This window comes from Crocodylus porosus, unplaced genomic scaffold (genome assembly GCF_001723895.1).
Source record: "Crocodylus porosus isolate Cpor-Errol unplaced genomic scaffold, CroPor_comp1, whole genome shotgun sequence".
NCBI classification, from domain to species: Eukaryota; Metazoa; Chordata; order Crocodylia; family Crocodylidae; genus Crocodylus; species Crocodylus porosus.
The window spans coordinates 19,883,629-19,903,097 of record NW_017728931.1 but is presented as its reverse complement, the minus strand read 5'-3'; positions in this window follow the sequence as shown (position 1 = coordinate 19,903,097).

Genomic DNA, 19,469 nt, shown 5'->3' with positions numbered 1-19,469 from the left:
GTGTGTGTGTGTATGCACCTAACTGATTTGTGTGTTTGTATATGTGCAATTGTGTCACACCCTTCTGTCTAATAGCAAAATATTGAGATCCTGAGAGTTGGTTTGACCCCACAGGGCAACATCACAAGTTAGTAACATAGGTATTCAAGTCAATTAAATACTTTCTCTTTTTAGCAACAATCTGGAAATAGGGTATAGAACTTATAACTGTATGGCTCCCACCACCCATGCCTCTCACAACAACCACAACCAGCCAAAATGTAGACTCAAGCAATATTACTCTCTGTCTTTGTAACAGATTACTGATCCACTCTAAAAACAGCTCTGGGGTCATCTAGTTTAAATTAACAGATCAAGAGTATAAACAGTTTGCCATGCTATCTGCCTGAATATGTAACTGGGCATAATCATTGCCCATGAATCTCTGGTGGACTTCTGCTACTATTTCTTCTACCCCTCTGCTTATGGCTTTGTATGCCACGTGTAATGGCACATGCTCCAGATTCACACAACAGAACTCCTTTGTGTACCTCATGCCCCCAAACCTGGCTACAGACCACACTTGCCTTCTCACCCGCACAATATGTACATCCAGTAAAACATCCTCTGCTGACTCAGGAGACTGGGGGGCATTTGAGGGTTCTCTAAAGTGCCTTCTACACCAGATTCACTATCCCAACTCTCTGACACTTCAGGTCTTGGTGATGGGTCAGGCCTAGGAGGCCAGGGAACATTTGAGGGGCACTCTAAAGGGCTTTCTAAATCATATTCACCATCTCCCCTGTCTGGCTTCTCAGGTCCTAGTGGAAGGTCAGGTCTGGAGGATGGGAGGCATTTGAGGGGCCTTCTAAAGTACCATTACTAGGCAATCTCTTATTTTTTCTCAACCAGTATTTAGCCTTCCCCATGCTCCTCTTTAGCCAGGCCCACACTTTCCACCCCACGAGCCACTTGCTGGTTAGCCACCCATTCTTACCCCCAGTGTTACCATGACTTCCCCTCTTATGATGCATGCCACAACTGCTGTCCAAGTTACACAGACTACCTCCTGTCTGAGTAAAAATTGCCCTTTTGCTCCAGTAGTAATCATGGTCTTTCACAGTGCTCTGCAAACTTTCTGAGATGAATACGCCTGTGAACACCACCCCAAACCCACAATTTCTTTCACAATAATCATGATCTTTCAAGACAAGGTGGTTACCCCCACCCTGAAAACCCACCCTCATTTTTTCACAGTAACCATGATATTTCATAGCACTCTGTACACTCTTTCTGAGATGTATATGCCTACCAGCACAACCCAAACCCACCCTCTCTTTTCACAATAATCATGATCTTTCAAAAAAGGAGAAAGACTCTCCTCTTCCTCTAAAATGTGTGAGCAACTGATCCTTGGTTTCTTATTCACGGGGCCCAGACCACCTGTTTTGGGGGTGTGAATCCTTGTGTTTTGACATATGGTTTTCTCAGAAGTACATGGCATGTTCTGTCCTTTTGATTCTTGGGTGTTATGATTTGCAGGCTGAGCATTTCTGTGGGGTTTTTTATTGTGGTTTTAGAGGTCTCCACCCTGTCCCCCTCTCTTCTTTGGGAGTGGTGCATGTGTTCACTTAGGAAATATAAAATTTGCATCTCAGCATTGAGAATTTAATTTCCTCACACACTACAAATTTAAAATTGGCTTAATCTCACCTTCTATATTCACAGGAAGGGCTAATTCATACACACAGAACTTCTCCCCCAAGAAACACATAAAGTTTCAAAAGCTGATTTCAGAAAATTTACCTTTTACTACTGGATAAAAACCTAAATGTATGCATTTGTTCTGTTTTTCTATTTTAGAAAAAGAGGTTCTGTTTGAAAACAAACAGTTACAAACAGTTATTATAACTTAGTGTGCATATATGAACACAGCCCCAAATAACCCACCATTTTAAAATCATTTTTAACTTGCTGTAGTAAAATTGTATGTGGCTTTCCCACTAGATAAACTTTTTGTAATATAAATGAAATGATACAATAAGTATTAAAAATTAATACAGTAAGGAAAATAGTGTCTGTATAAAGTAAAATATAACTGTTTTAAAACAGAGTCACCACTAAAAGATAACTCCACCCCTTTAGTCTTAAAATATGTAGAAATTTGAACACACAGGTCAGCTTTTTTGTGCTCTGTTTTATACTTACAGCACACATCCTCCCACCCCATACCATACAAAACCTGTAAAAAATTATATATTTGTAATTCATTCTTTAGTTCCATCAAAAACCTTTACAGTATTTACTGGTTTATTTTGTTAAACCTTCTCCTAAGAAGGTTTTTTTTATCATTTCTAATGACCATTAAGTTTCATTGGCTTTAGCTTTACAGCAGTCCTTTTGGTAAAAGATAACTCCTTTAGTCTTAAAATGGGCAGAGCTCTGAACACACAGGTCAGCTTCTTAAGGTCTGGTTTATCTTTACAACACACTTGCCCACCACCCCATACCATACAAAATCTGTGAGAACATATATTTTTAAATTCAGTCTTTATTTCCATCAAAAACTTTTACAATATTTACTAGTTAATTTTGTTAACCCTTCTCCTAAGAAGGGTTTTTTAATCATTTCTAGTGACTATTAAGTCTGATTGGCTTTATCTTTACCAAAAAAACCCCTATATGTATGTGATTAGAGATCCAAGACACTAAAGCAAATGCTAACCTACCCATCTGAAGACTGCTGACATGCTTTACTACCCCCCAGCCTCCCACCATAATCAGCAAAAGATGTAAACCCCATTTTAAACTGTTTTTGCTAAACCCTTCTCTTAAGCAGGGTTTTATAATTTCTAGTACCAATTAAGCATTCAATATGGGGTATGAGAGGTTTATCTTCCTCAGTGATCAAATCATGAAAAGCAGCATTAGGATCTTTTGTAGACTACGTAGCATTTAGAAGCTCTCTAACCTGAATGTTTCTCAGTAATTCTGAGAATGTTCCTGGCAACCCCAAAGACTATAACAGCACTGAAAACACTATCAAGACATATTTCCTGGCAAAGTTCCTGAATTGTTTGATTTATGTCTTCATCTAACCAAGTAACACAGTCATGAGTGCCCTGACTACCCTGGGTGTAAATGCAACCCCAGCAATTTTCAAAAAGTCTCTTCCACATGCAGACTGTGGCACAAAGATACCATCTTCCAAATTCCCAGCATCTGCTTCAGGGACTTGGGCCTCTCCATTTTTCTGTTCATTGGGTCTTCCTGAACAGGGTCAGGTGTCTCAAAGAGTCTTTGGGCTAGGAGGCTGCCCTCCTCCTGAAAACTCTTTCTACAGTAACATTTTCTATGCGACTATCTAACAAGTCTTGGGGTTGAGGTGAGGAGGCCTACATTGTGAAAGGATCCAGATCTGCCACTGCTTGCCTTAGCATGGTCTCAAACAAACAGAGGACTGACTTGGGAAAGTAGATAGACCTGGTGGGCTTGTGGCCTAAGCCCCACCCCTCTACTCACTCCAGTTGGTTTGGCGTCATTCTTGGAGATGTCCAAGGCCTCTGAAACCCCCACCAACTGGTTAGGTCTGGTGGGGCAGGTTGTTAGAGGGGTCACACCTCCCCACTGCTACCCCATAGGCCACGCCTGTGCCCAGGGGCTAGAGCAGTCCAGGGCCTGATAGGTCATAACTGTACCATGTGGTCTAGGCCTGGTCTTGCACCATGAGGGGGTGGGCTTTGGGGGGGGACTGCATGGGCTGTCCTTCTGATGTCATGGACCATGTGGTGGTGTCACACACCATGTGACTGGGGGTGGGGGTGGAGTTGCTGATGTCACACACCACTTGACTGGGGTTGGGGGCAGGGCTTGTGATGCCATGCACCACATGACTGGGGCAGGAGCGGGCCTGTGATATCACACACCATATAAGGGAAAAGGGGTGGGGTGATGTGGTAGGACTTCCAGTCCTGCCTACCTGTCACATTTTCATTGAAAGAAGGTGAGCCTATATACTACTAGGAATGATTTACATGCTTCTAGGAAACTCTTTATAGCAATCATCCACATCCTGTTCATTCACTAGGCATTCATATTCTAGCATCTTAGTTCAATAAAAACAAAATGCAGAACAGATATCAGCATAATACTGTATCCCAGTAAAAACTGAAACCTACGTACTTTGACACTGATGAGAAGAGGTAGTATACAACTGCAAAATATGGCATATTTGCAAAATGCCCCTAAAGAAAAAGAGGATCATAATTCTATTTTAGGATTTGCAATTTGCAGAGAATCAAGAGGTGTCTAGACCCAACCAAGCCTTGTATATTAATCAGTAAACAGATGGCATGAGCTTCAGCTTAACCTTCTTTTCATAATCATAAATGTTAAACCTACATTCTGAAGACATGGTACAGCCTTGTGAACACTGCATTTTCTCCTCAAAGCATTCAAATCCTTGAGCAAAATATTAACATTTTATCAGAGGAGTACTAGCTGTAAAACCACTACTACAAAGATTTTGTCTGTCAATCTCATCAATACTGACTTTCCACTGTAACCATTGACTAGACAGTGCACCCAACAAATTTTACTTTAATTAAGTAAGGTTATAGAAAATAGCAAAACCCACTGTCTTGGAGAAAAGTATTTTATTCTAGTTTTTCCCTAGTTCTCATAGGTGGACAGGGAAATATTTTAACTTTGAACCTCTTGGCAACAATTGTCATATGTTGGTATCTTTAGGCCTATTTTCAAGGACTTTAGCTCAGATCTACAGAAGGACTCAAGTACTCTTATGGGACTTAGGTAGAACACTGACATCTGGACGAATAGTAGAATCCTCAGACCTTTCACTTAAACACTTATGGATGTAGCAGGCTGATTTTAAAAAGATATTGGGCAGAAACGTTTTTTTTTTAGGTTTAAGGTAATTACAGCTTGGATTACTGTAGAAACTGGATGTGCAAATTCCTAGACAATTGTCAGCCCCAGCCCTGATACACCAGAGCCAGGGTTGGAACTGACAATCAGCAAGCTGTTAGAGTTCATAGTAAATATTATTGTGCAACAGCTCAGATTTTCATGCCACACAGCTATAACACATATTAAGTGTGCGGTGCAACAAAGCCCTAACATGCAGTAAAAAAAAACAAGCTCTCTTCTGCTGTAAAAGCCTTGTGGAGATGTGGTACTGAAGTTTTAATAGGAGGTAGCTATGCAAAGTCAATACAATATCCCATCCCACTATTTTCCCCACTTATGTACAAGGAAAGCTACAATATAATTGCCTTGTTGAATTTTTTCACTTGGAAAATGAATGTGCAAAGATTACTCTATTGTAAAAATATAGCTGCTGTTAGCTATTAAAAAACCAAACAAACACAACACTTTACAATTTCTCATTTGGAAGGTTGTTTGGTAAACTTCACCTGTGTGTCTGCTGTAATAGACTGCACCTCAATTACCCTTTTTTGCCTTCTTGCTTTTAGGCTTTTCCTGGAAAATGCCTTCTTAGTTTCAACCTGCTGATCTTAAATATGATCTAAAGCAGCATTTCTCAACCTCTGGGTCATGACCCAAAGGTGGGTCATGAAAATATATGAAAGGGTCATGAACAGACTTTAAAAATGGATCAGCTAAATTTAAAAAGGGATTCTCCTTTACAGGAGAAAACACGGAAATCTGGCTTTTCCCTGACAGGCTGGTAGAGTTCCAGCCTGAAAGGGGCTGTTTTGGGCCCCCCTGTGCCCCACACACAGCCCACCCTGCCGCACACACTAGAGGGCTGGGGCCTGGGGTCGGAGGCCAGCAGGTCAGCAGTGAGGAGAACTGGGTCCTGGTACAGAAAAGGTTGAGAACCATTGATCTAAACTACTAGGGCCAAACTTTTTGGCAGGTGTGCTATAAGGTAATCCCTAGGTCTTTCAAGTGGCACTCTAGTTCCCTTCCCTGGCATGATCTGCTACTCTGCTTTCTCCTCTGTACTCAGAGCAGCAGATTGAGAAGGAAGCACAGTTTTCTGCTTCCTATCTGCTGCTGTGTTCCCTGTTCCCTTCCTGTTCTGCAGCATGCCACACAGAAGCTGCCCAGGCTATGTGTGTCACCCATCACAGGTTTTCTGCCCCTGATCTCAAGAGTTGGTTTTGCATGTCAGCTCCTCTTTTATGCAGCTGCTAAGAGATAGAACAGAACATCATGCAAGGTTTTCATTAGTCAAAGCATGGTGGAATGACTGTGTCAGGATAGCCACTCTTCCAAAAGCTCTTTGTATAGATGCATTTTATATAATGCACTTTATAGTGCTTTTTGCTAATATAGCTTATGCCAGTTCCTCCAGCACACTAAACAATACAAACAAAAATCACTTTTTGCAGGTATAAATGAATCTACACCAGATCCTTTGCCAGTATAGAAGTGCTAAAAAAGAAAAAGCCAATCCTCTATAAAGAAATACTATACTGATAAAAATTTCTCATTGACTTGGCCACAGAAGAGTTCCAAGGCTGTGTCCAGATGAGTGTGGAGGTTTGGTTCCCTGGGGGCAAGAAGCAGCAGCACACCTTGTGCCGCTGCTACTTGTCCTTATGGAATGTGCATGCTATGTTCCCTCTGGTGCAGCAGGTTACCCCAGGTGGTATAGGGGAGGCTGGGGCCAGCAACTGTGCTGGTTCCAAAAGCCTTACCCGAGTCCTGAAAGATGGTGCAGAGCAACATGCTTAGGACTACACTGGTTCTCTGGAGGCAACCCCCTAGAGTATAATAGTAATATCAAAGGTGTGGCAGACAGGAACAGGGGAGGGTACCCAGGGATACAAGAAAGGAATAGTCACAAGGAAGTGACACTCCCACTACTAACAGTGGATCCTGTTAGTGTAATCTATTCATTAAATACCTCTTACTTCCTCTCAAGTGCACCTCAGTACTTCCATCTCTACTTCAAGTAGCCCACACAATCCTGAACTAGTTCCTAACACTGTAGGCCCCTTTTTTACCAGGGACGTTATGGCAGGCCCAGGTGTATTTAGCAGCTGCAAGGCCTTCTGCTATAGTATCCTGTGACTGTCATTGATGAAGTGGCTCCAAAAACATCTTCAGAAAAAGCATGTTTACTTTACCATTGTTGCACAGCAAGTAGAGAGAAGTGCTGAGTCAAAAGGCAATTCCACTAAGTTGTACCTAAACTCATTTTTGTTCTTGCTGTTAGGGGCATTCCATTCAATCTAGACATCACCGGTTCTAAATTGGCAGAAACAGACAGACAGACAGCAGACAGACATCCCCCGCCGCCTTCCCCCGCAAATACTAACAGACAGTGCCTCTCTGTTAAAAATTTCCAGTTGCTACTGACTGGTCACGTCTTCTCCAGGAGTAGTTCTCAAATGCTTTACTGCCATTTGATTCTATGACCAGGAAAAACTGACCTGATAGCATGATTGAAATGAGAAAGAAATTGAAATGAGCAGATTATTCTAATAATCCCCTTCTCCTTCATCAGTGGCCCTTTGTATTCTCCTGGTAGTACCCATATGTTGTCATTCTTTTCTTTACTCTTGTAGGGGGGACACTTTTTAATTCCATACAATCAGGCAAGTTACTATCGAACAGATAAACTGAGATACAGACAATATTCTTACCAAATAGAGGTTCCTCCCTCACTCTCCTCAACATTCATGACATTAGCATTTTTTACCATCGCATCCTTATACCACAAGATGCAGAAGTCAAAGCTCCCTGTAAAACTATTTCAGCTCCAAAAGTGATAAATCATAGATTTAGGGTGAGGAGAGACATCATTTAATCTGAATGAATTTGTTTTGTCTCCAGGGGGTGGATGCCCCTTGGTGCTGACCTACCCCTCCCTCACCTAGTCTACAAGGTCTTCCCAACTGACTATGTCACCCCACCTGCCATGTCTTGATAAAGTGCTATTATAAAGTTAGAGAGATGGCCCTCTGTGACCAGAATTAGTTTCTCTTCTTCTTGGTGCTTTTCCCTCTCAGGCTGATTGCTTCTCTATGTACCCACCCCAATATTGCCCTACTTACATAACAAGCCCTATGTCTCAGTGGCACCAATTGTGGCCTACTGGCCTTCAGCTTCCCCCATAGACACACCTATGCCTCATAGATATTACTTAGTCTCCATTTAATAAGCATTCCAGTCCAAATGATAGTTTCTGCCCACTCAGATACTATCTGCCCACTATCCCCATCTTGGCCTCACCCCACTTCAGCCCTAGCTCCTGTTTCGCAGGTGTTTTCACTCAGCTTTCGCCTACTGGCCTTACCCTCATCTCCTTGGCCTCAACTTACTTTTCTTCCTTTGCCTGTGAAGGGTTCAGGATCAGTGGTGGATTTACGGTGAAACAAACCATATGGTGGCACAAGGCCCCCAGTGACAGGAGGCCCTGTTGCTGGTACTGCCACTGTAGCCAGACAGCCTCCTGTATTTGGTTTGTGGCCTTCTCTCCTGCCCAGCAGGTTGTGGGTGTCTCTGGCCAAAAATTCTGACAGCTGGCCAGTGCGCTGCGCTAAGTACCCCGTGGATGTGCCATAGCATGGGAGGTGGGGCCCCGCACCCTGCTTGGTTCACAGTGCTCCACTAACCATAAATCCACCACTGTTCAGGATACAGAATGCCCCAGGCACCCTACTGCATAGCCTACAACATGCCCCTTTTAACCACTCCAAAACCTCCAGTTGTACTCAACAAATTCCTACCCAAAAGCTCCAAACACCTCTCCCACAAGTCAACAGAGACAAACCCCAAAAATACCGTTATGTGACCAGAAAAAGCTCTTAACAAAACTTTAAGTTCCTCCAGACATACTCACCCACCAACACAGAGAATTCTCTGCCTCCTGCTAGCAAACCCTACTTGCTCCTGGGGCCTCTCCCCTCCTCCTGAGCCAAAATTTACCCTGATACGCCAGATGAAAATGTTCCTTGGGGGCAGTAAGCTTGTATGTTAGCTGAGGTCTAACCTCTGTTAATCAGCTGATCCCTGCCTCCCAATTTTGGCATGGGAGTTTTCTATTATCCACTTTGTAGCCCCGTTCAAGTTCAGTCAGCTCTGCCAAAGGCAGACCCACACCCTGGATCGGTTCATCTCCCACCAGCAACTTCAGCACCAATTAACAGCATGTCACTTCTCAGTCTTGAATTCAGTTTTGGTGCAGCCTATTGTTAGGCAGCTTGGCTCCCCTACTAGTTCGTGGTACTCCTGCTACAGTTTTTCCTTTGTTTCCTTCACTGATAATGGTTATTCTCTCTAGAGGGGCTAAGGCTGGATTTCTTGCCCCTCTGAGCCCAAAAATTTAGCCCTTAAAGGAGCCTCATTTTCTCTTGCCCATTAGCCCCTCCTTAATAACAGGAATAGGGTTTCCTGTTATGCAGTCTTCTTGCTCTTAACATAACCTAGCCCATGGACTTTATAATTGTTGCATTAGCTTAGCACCTAGGAGCTATAGTCATAGGTAAGGGTCCCTTTATGCTAAGCGATTTACAGTTTCCCACTAAGTCCAGTAACTCTTATATGAGCTAAAGCATTTCTTTTGAGAAAGGTATACTGTCTTGTTTGAAAGTCTCCAAGCGATGGACAATTTACTATGTGTCTTGATAAGTCATTTCAATGTTTAATTACACTTACTTAGGTACCTAATCAGCAAATTTCAAATATGTATATTGTGACACCTCTTATTCATATCTCTTTACGGATCACTTCTGCCCTTCATTTCATTGAGTATAGATACGTTCCATGAACATTCATGTCGTGTTAGGTGCTGTGGCCAGTAGGGCTGCGCGAAGCTTCGGTCCCTGATTCAATTTGGCCAAGATTCAGCCTGATTTGGTGGCCGAATCTATAAATCTGAATCAAATCAAAGGACCCTTTAATCTCTCCAAATCAATTCAAAGAGAATTGAATAGATTCAGAGATTTGGAAGTACATACAGCTTTAATTTTGTTTTACCTACCTCTACGTAGCAGGGGCTCTGAACACTGTAGTGCTGGGGCAGATGCAGCATCTCACAGGATCACGGGGGACTCTCTAGCGTGCTTAGCAGCAGACCTGGAAGTGTATCAGAAGCACTTCCAGTTCACTTCCTGGTCCACTGGAGAGTGTGCGGGGGGGCCTCATGCCCCCCCCCAGCTCAGCAACTGGTGCCTCCTGGGTCTGGGGGGGGCACCTGGGGTCCCCCTGTGGCCAAATGCTGATCCAGGGAGGCACAGGGTGGGGGGAGGGGCCCAGCGGGCTCCCTGGCAGACCCAGAAGTGGACCAGAAATACTTCCGGTCCACTTCCAGTTTCTCTACCAAGTATGCTGGAGAGCCCCTTGTGCTCCTGTGGGATGCTCCATCCACCCCAGCACCACAGCAATCACAAGCCATGCTGCTACCTCAAAGTATGTAGAAAAAAATATTTAAAGCTGTGCCTGCATCTGAAACACTGTTTCGCTGAATCAGCACTGAATCTTCAGATTTGGATTTGGCTGAATCAAATCAGGGACAGTGATTTGAATCAACGGATCAAATTACTGTCCCCGATTCAGGCCAAATCCAAATCTGAATTGAATAGGGCCCGTTTCACACAGCCCTAGTGGCCAGGCAGTCAGGTGTGGGGGAATCACAGGTCCCTAGCAGGGAAGGCCTCTTCCACCAAGAACATTAAAGCCTGTGCCAAGTCACCTGGCCAGAGCTTCTGGGTGCAGGGTTTAATGTCCCCAGTGGAGAAGCTCTTCAACTTCCTCACCAGAAGTCTCTGCTCCCTCAAACCCAACAGCTTGATCGGACCTCCTGGGTGAATGGTTTTATCAATCAGCTTGTTGTTGATCCCAGCAAGACAGCCTTAGGTCTAATTCAAGACACAGGGCTGTGGACCAGGGTCAACAATAAGCCCTGATCCTTGGACAGCTCTGAGTCTTGAACTGAATATATCAGCTGACTTTTGGTCCGGTGCCTGGAACTAGGCATCTGGCTTTCAACTTGCCCAGCTCATGTTCTTCCTGGGCTCCCCCTGCACTGGCAAGTAGTAATGGTGCAGTTGGGATCTGATCCCTGATTCCAAAGTTATGCATTCTACCATGCATTTGTGGCATGGGAGGAGGCACAATTATTGAAACTGGGGACCAAATCTTATTGTGCCTTTAAATGAACATATGCCAGGGGCCTTAGCATCTATTTCATGCCTAAACTGGTTTGGGATTCACAAACAAGTATCCTTGCACCTAATAAGGGTAAAGTTACATGTTATACTTACGATTCCACAGATTTGGTGTTAAAGGTAGACCACGCTGCGAGCAGCCAACACATTAAGAGTTAATACCATTTCTTGCCTGCACAGCTCTGACTTCACTAGAGAGCTGAAAAACATGGGCATGGCTAAGGTTTAGGTTGCTCCTGATTCTGAGAGAGAAGGGTGGGGTCCTGAAAACTGTGCAGGAGGAGCCAGGTTTAATGCCCTCCTTATGTATGAGAGGACTCAAACCCACATCTCCTACCTCCCCAGGAGTCCATAAACAAGATTAGGGTGGAACACTCTCCTCTCTTCTGGCTGAAGTTGTGTTACTATGTGGAAGGGAATCTGATATAGCTGAAGAGAGAGACACTAAGCAAATTAAAGCCTGATAGAGTGCATCACTGGCCTGTGGAAGAGATTTTCCCTAAAAAACCTATTTTTCTACCTTGCCTCTTTATAGGCCAGAGAGGTTTTTTGCGTCATTCATGAGAAGTCTGCTCAGTATGCTGATGAGTTATAGTAGAATGCCAGGTGCAATGCAATACTCTGGATCTGGGTTGTAAATTAATGAAATGAGTCAGCAAATGAAAAAAATAAGTAAAAAATCAGCAAAAATCAAACTGGTTTAACAAAAACAAAAAACAATTATCTGAAGATGCTTTCTCAGCCTGACAAAGGCTGTTTGTGCCCGAAAGCTTGCTAAGAAGAATTTTTCCAACTGTTTGAGGTGGTCTAATAAAAGGTATTGGATTAACCCAAAGAACTTTGTCTGCCTATGCCTTTAGACCAACGCAGCTACAACCTACACCCCATTCCTCAGTTTTGGAATTTTACTCAGTTCTGTGGAACAAGTATGACACCCATTAACTGAAGAACCCATTCTGCCAGCCTTTCCTTTGAGAACTTGAAAACAAAGAGGAAGGAAGTTGAACTTTATTCAACTTTCTGTGTACCAGAAACTAAGTAGTGTTGCAATATCATGCCACAGGTGGACAGCAAAATTGTTGACTCATGGTACATGAATTTGGAACATTCCAGCTACTGAATTTTTTTACTTTTACAAAGTAGTCACTGCTCATGTTGCCCATGTTCAGTAGAGAAAAACATAAATAGGTTTGTGTACATATGAGGTTTTGTATTCACACTTGCCTGAGGGGGGAAAAAACACATACAAGAATTTTTAACAGAGATAGTACTCATTAAAGAGGGCTTTATGACAAAATGTAGATAATGTAGACAAAATCAGTCAATCTACAGCACTGCTTCTCAACTGGGGTGCTATGCAATATTATCACTGTTAGCTGTGCATGATTCACACGATAAACTCTGAGCTTTCAAATAGGAATCCATAGTGTCAAAAACATTCTAACTTGCTGTAATCTTTCTGAGTTCTTCACAACAAAAGAATTGCTCTGCTATTTTTCCATAGTAAAAAAAAACAGTGAAAGCTAAGAGCTGACATTTTCAAAGGGGCATTTTGAGTCTAAAAAAGGTTGAGAACCATTGATCTACAGAAAAGGAGTGTAATGTTTCTGTAGAATAAGACAGCATGAATCTATACTGATACAGTTTTATTGTGTCTCTTCTCCAAGACTAGAGGTGACAAATATACTGGAAGTTATATATGGCACAATCCTTTTACATAGTTAGATGATAAATGAAATGCCTGTAGGGAATCCCAAAGTCAGGGCAGCTGAGTAGAAATAGTTCACAGAGGAGCCACTGAGAAGTAAAAGTTGTTTTCTGGTCTGTTTATTTTTTCTCTCATAGTCCACATAATTCATAGTTACAATCTATATTCTCTTCTCTCCTGGTCATAAAATTATGGCCCAAACATACATTATAATAAATAGTTTAAATAAACTGACCCAGAGGCCTAATTAGTAGGCATATGCCCTAAACCAAACCTGCTGTGGGGGACATGTCAGTACAAGCAGCATCCAGGGGAATCAGAATCATTCCTCTCATTCTCCCTAAAGAGCCACAGCTGGGGTCGGGGCTGGGAGCAGCAGAGCTTGAGGCAAGCCCAGGCTTCTGCTGGAAAAAAAAACAGTTGTTGTGTGGTGTCAGAGTGTCAATGAAGAATTCATAGGGAAAGTTACAGTTAACCAAGCTCTTCAAGGATCCAGATTGTGCCTATGGGATTAAGTTAATCCTACATGAGCATGTCTACATAAGCAATTAATGCAACTGGATATAGTCTGGCTGAATTTGAGTTAGAGTAAACTAATCCTGATGTCACTGTCTATATGTGTGTTTAGGTTCAGTAATTTACTGCGCTACCAGATACCACTTATATCTGATGGGAGTATCTGGCAGCGCAGTAAATTAGTCTACAGCCCCTTATTGCCACACATGTAGAGAGTGACACTTTACTGCACAGCAAATTTGTATGCTGCACAGTTAAGCATCTTGTACAGAGATGCTCTGTCTGCCCTAAGAACTGACTCATACATTATAGTAGGTTCTCCTCTGCTTTCCAGGAATCTTTCAAGAAAGGCATCTAGGCACTTTTGAAAATCAAACCACTTTTTAAACTGCTTATGTATAGTGCTGTCCACTAGAAAATTTCAGCCAACTTTCCAGAATTTTGACAACATCCCTTATAAAAGATAACTATAATATTTCTTTAACTATTATCCAAAGTACTGTGCTATTGACAGTCATATTATTTGGGCTTAAGTATTTTGTTAGGATGAATATATTTGGATTTTGGGGAGCACTAGATTTGCAGATGAACAAAGGCTTTGATCTGTGTCTCAGCAAAAGCTGCTGATCACAAGGCAGGATGATATATTAAAAGTAACATTGCAAATGTTTAGGCTAGCATTTTCTTAACAATGCTGTCATGTTGCAAAGTACAGAGCCCATTGTGTAAGAAGAACAAGATGCAGCCCACCAGCTATTGTCAGGAGATAAAGCTGAAGTGAGACTTTGGAGATGAAGAAGGAGTCAGCAAGAAACCAGAAAGAACCAGGAAGTGACCGGAGGAAGCCAGGATCAAAGTTTTGAGCATGCACTCTTAACAGAAAGGCATGTAAATGAATGAAATGCATAGGTAATCTCCTGCTAACGAAGTAAACAGAGGCAGAGTTTGAGATAGGAGGCTATATGGGTGGAACCAAAGGAAGGGCAAAGGTGGAGTAAATGTTAATGAGCATGAACCAAGGTGTATAAAATGTAAAAAGAACTAATGTTCACTGCTGCTTCCCATGTTCACAGGCTGTGTCTGTGAGGGAGTTCGCTGGAAGCTGTCTCCATTTTAAATAAGGCTTCATTTTGAATAGAGCAATGTGTGCTGGTGTTTGCTCCCTGCTTCCTCTGGCTAATGAGTAACAGGATCCACGAGCAATTGGATCATCATCTCTCCAGTCGTTGGGCACCGCATGGAGTCAGGGTCTAACACATTTCATAGGTTTTCAAACATTTGTTGTTCAAATTTCTGGTGAAAGAACATTTTTCATTTTTTAATCTCTCCACTTCACACTTTTTTCCAACGGAAAATGATGAAAGTGTTACAATAATTGGGTTTTCTTTCTCATCAAAAGTGAGTTTTGAATTTTTTGGTAAAATTATTTTAAGAAAGTTTGCCATTCATAGAAAGTTCAACAAAAAGTTCAAACTAAAAAAAGTATTTCAGTATATTTTACAAAAATAAAATGTTTATTTTTGAGCAGTTCTACACTTAATTGGATCAGCATCCAAGGACTTAAAAAAAATCTCCAAACAAGTAAGAATACCCACTCCCTTCCCCTCCCTGCTCAGCAGCAGGTTCCCTCTCCTATACCCCCATTGCACACAGCTGCTGCTGTCTCCAGATCTCCAGGGCAGAAGATGAGGACAGCTCCAGAGTCTCTCCTCCTCACTCCAGCTGGACCATGTATGGATCTGAGCTCAGTAAGGGATAGTAACAGTAGCAGGTGGATCCCTCCTCCCTTCCTGGTCCCTCTGGGTGTTCCCTGGGTGTGAGCCTGGAAACAAACATGGGATAAAGGGAGCCACCTGTCACTGCGAATGTCTCTAGGTGGGCCTGGCTCCATGTGCAGCCTAGTTGAAGCAGGGTAGGACCAACTCTGGAGCCTCCCCAAACCACTCTGACTCCAGATAAGCTGGGGACAGTGTCAGCAGTGTACAGGAAGGAAAGGGAGAGTATAGGGTGGGGAGAGAACATGCCACTGGGCACAGAGAGGAAGGGAGGCAGGATGAAAGATTTTTATCTGCTTGGTAAAAGAAGTCAACTGCTGCTGCTTCTGAGGCATGATCTGCCTGTCCTTGTGCATGTGTGCACATTTTTACACGCAAGTGGGTGGGTGCAGGCACCATTGTAGTGCAGTTCACTGCTCCTGTACTCCTGCTTTAGGAAATTCTGGATCTGCCCATGCTTAGCTTTGAGAAAGCTTGTTGGGAATATTTAGCTTTAGATGCATATCAGCTATGTGCCAGTTATTATATAGTTTACAGCCAAATTTTCTTAGCCGATATGGTGAAGGGCAATATCCTGCTTGCTCTACTCAGGCAATTATTCCCATCAGATTAATCAGGTCTACTTGAAAAAGTGTAAATAAAGATTTGGCCTGTGTATCACCTAACAAAGGAAAATTGACAGTGAGCTAGTCACTGATAGTCATGTATTTGAGTTTCAAAAGTGTGAAAGATCAGATTGGAACATAATTCTCCTAAAATGTACAAAAACACATTTTTAAAGATAATCTTGGCTTTCTAAAAGACTTTTAATTTGCCACATGGCAGCTTCAAAATTATTCTCCATTGTTATGTAAAATGTAGAAATGTGTTTAGGACTCTTCCTTTCCACGAGCTGAAATTACACTGATGTTAAGTAACTTCAATATAGTTTATTTCAGTGCTTAAATTTGTCAAGCATGAGAGCAGATGCCATATCTATACACTGCAGTAACTTAACCAGATAAATCTAAGTCTTAGATGACAAGCAAGCTCCACAGTAAAGAGAGATGACTCAGTGTCTTGGCCTGTCCTAGATCATTGTAAGACCTACATGCATTATTTCTGGGTAGTAAGGGCAGTGGTTATCATGTTCAAGGCTGCAGCATAATTTGACAAAACCTGAAAAGACAATTTCAGTAATCAGTACAGATATCAACCCAAACCACTGTTCTGGACTGATATTCCCACTAACAGGCATCACCTCTGGGTTTTCAGGCTGTTTTGTAGCCAGCTCCCAGAGAAGCTCATTTCATCATCTGGGAAAAGAGAAAGTTTGATTTTGGTTCAATGAAAAGCAGATATAACAACTTTATTCATCTCCAGTTCCTCTAATGATCTTTCCAATGAGTGCATGGGGGAGAAGCAAAGGTTCAGGAGTGCTATGCCTCATTAGTCCAAGTTTTCAGAGGCTTTCAGCAGCTATACGTTTTCTAGCTCTCATTGGGATGGTGTTGCTTGGAACATCATACTCCATGTGATCTAATGTTAAGTGTAATAACAATGGCATCTGTTCACCCACTTGTTTAGAGGGAGAAATATTCATTAATATTCATTTTTGTCAAAATAAATAGCACCTTAGTTATTTAAATGGAGGCAACTGCGAGGCAATTGTTTTCAATGTCTATGCTGTTTATAGCTTGCGTTTAATTGAGCTTCTATAGTTAAGTCAGTTTTATTTGTACTTGCAATAGCAATTTAGCAGCCAGTTTCACTTTTCATTAATAGGCATGTTATTTTGGGTCACAATACTGTAAGGGGAATGTTCATATTTAAAGAAGGGCCAATCTATGCATTTCCATGTCAAAATAAATCATTAAACCACTTGTATTCATAATGCTTTTGTTAACACTTTAAAAAAATGTGAACCTAAAAGTAAATTACAATTTTCTTGTAATTGCTGTTCTTAAAACCCTTTTTAACTAAGCAAGATAAAGACCTCATATTTGGGAGGAAAAAAATGATCAATTGAATTAAGGAAACATATTAAGTACATTGCCAATCTATACACATGAACTTGGAATATATCAGACTATAATGGATTTTGAATGTAAAAAGTAATTGTAGGGGTTACTTATGGAAAATATCTGACTTATCAGTTCATAGACCTAGATTGAATCATAACCTACAAAAAGAGAGCATTTTAATGTTTTCATGTGGATTATCTGTACCCAGGGATAAATTCTCAAAGCAGCAATCTTGCACTGAGACTGGAAGCCACAAACAACTGGGGTAAACACTGAAGCATGAAATCTAAGTGCAGCTTTTGCAGTATGGTGCCAAATCAAACCTAATGAACATTAGCATGAACATCCACAATGCTTACTAGGAAAAATGACTTGCAAATCTGACCTGAATAAGATGGGCACAGACTATATTCTACTATAGCCATGTACACAGTGCTTGCAAAACAACAGATTTATGTTCTGAACAGCTAATGTCACTTTTGAAAACCACTGACAAAACTGGTAGCTGATTATAGTTTCCCATTTTTTAATCTATTACACATAAAAAACTTTGAAAATCAAAAATGAATTAGGTGCTTTTAAGTTCATCATATTGTAAGTAGGAAATCTCAGTTATACTTAAATTTTTTAAAGAAACAAGATGAGGCAGTGGAGAGAGATTGTTGGATGCAACTTTTTCTAGGATTAAAGGTTCTTCTGGGTATGCAAGGATGGAAGCAGACGTAAAGTGTTTTCTTTAGTGCTTGGAAGACATGTTAAGCCTCTGAAGGCAAGTGAAATATGGCTGGTTTTCACAAAAAAGCTGTGATTGGGCAACCATTTTAGAGAAACTGGAGATGAAGTGCCCATAGAAGTTGGTAAATTCTAAAAATCATTGATGTTTCAGGGCTTAGCCCAGCTGCATACAACCACTACGTTTTGGGTGTCTATCTGGATCGCATCATCAGCCAACAAGATAAATCCACAGAACTCTATGGATGTCTTGCCAAATTCACATTTCTCCAGTTTTGCATAGAGTCCATGCTGATAAAGGCACATTAGAACCTTTCTGGTGAGATGGTCATGAGTGGCTTGATCCTCCAAATCAATTAGAATCTCATCCAATTAAGCCACAACATTTGGATCCAGTATGTCCAGGAGCATATCATTAATAGCACGTGTAGCCCGGGTGTACTCAGGTACTAGGGCTCTGCGAAGCTTCAGTCCCTGATTTGATTTGGTGGAGATTCAGTCCGATTTGGTGGCCAAATCTCTGAATCTGAATCGAATCAGAGGACTCTTTAATCTCTCTAAATCAAATCGGAACCCTCCAAATCATTCAGGGACATTTGGAAAGATTTGGCAATTTGGACACAGAAACAGCTTAAATATTTTTTTACTTACTTCTAGGTAGCAGGTGGCTCATGAGTGCCGCGATGCTGGGATGGATGGAGTGTCCCACAGGAGTGCATGGGGCTCCCCAGCATGCTTGGCAGTAGACCCAGAAGTGGACAAGAAGTACTTCCAGTCTACTTCCGGATCCACCAGAGAGTGTGCAGGCCCCCCCCCCCGCACTCCCCCAGCTTGGCAGCTGCTGCCTCGCTGGTCTGGGGTGGGTCACCTGGGGTCCCCCCACAGTCTATCGCCAAGCCAAGAGGGGCATGGGGGGGTCCCCATGTCCGCCCTGGTGGACCCAAAAGTGGACTGGAAGTATTTCCAGTCCAATTCCGGGTTCACTGTTGAGCACGTGGAGGACACCCCTCACCCCTACTCCTGCGGGATGCTCCATCCGTCCCAGCATCACAGTGTTCACAAGCCATGCTGGTACCTCAAGGTATGTAGAAAAAACATTTTAATCTGTGTCCAGATTTCTGGTTCTCCAAATCAGCATTGAATCTTCAGCCGAATTGAATCAGGGACAGTGATCCAAATCAATGAATTGAATCACTGCCCCTGATTCTGTCTGAATCCAAATCAAATAGGGCCCGCTTTGCACACCCCTATTGGATATTTACTCCTTTCTCCAACTGAAGGGGACTATTACCAGGGCAGATGTACTGTGGGTGGAAACTGCAGGTGGAGCAGTTTCCCTCCATTCCCTATAGAGCCAGGCCAGGACAATCTGAAACGTAACTATATATAAATATATTAATATAATGAACAATAAAGAGAAATATAAAGATATACATATATAATATAAACATAACAACATAAACTATGGATAATATCTATACAATCCTATACCTCCACTCAGGATACAGGTAAATAACATGTTAACATGACAACCAGAATTTTAATGAGGGTCATACAACTGTAAACTCTATTAAAGTTTAACTTACAAATA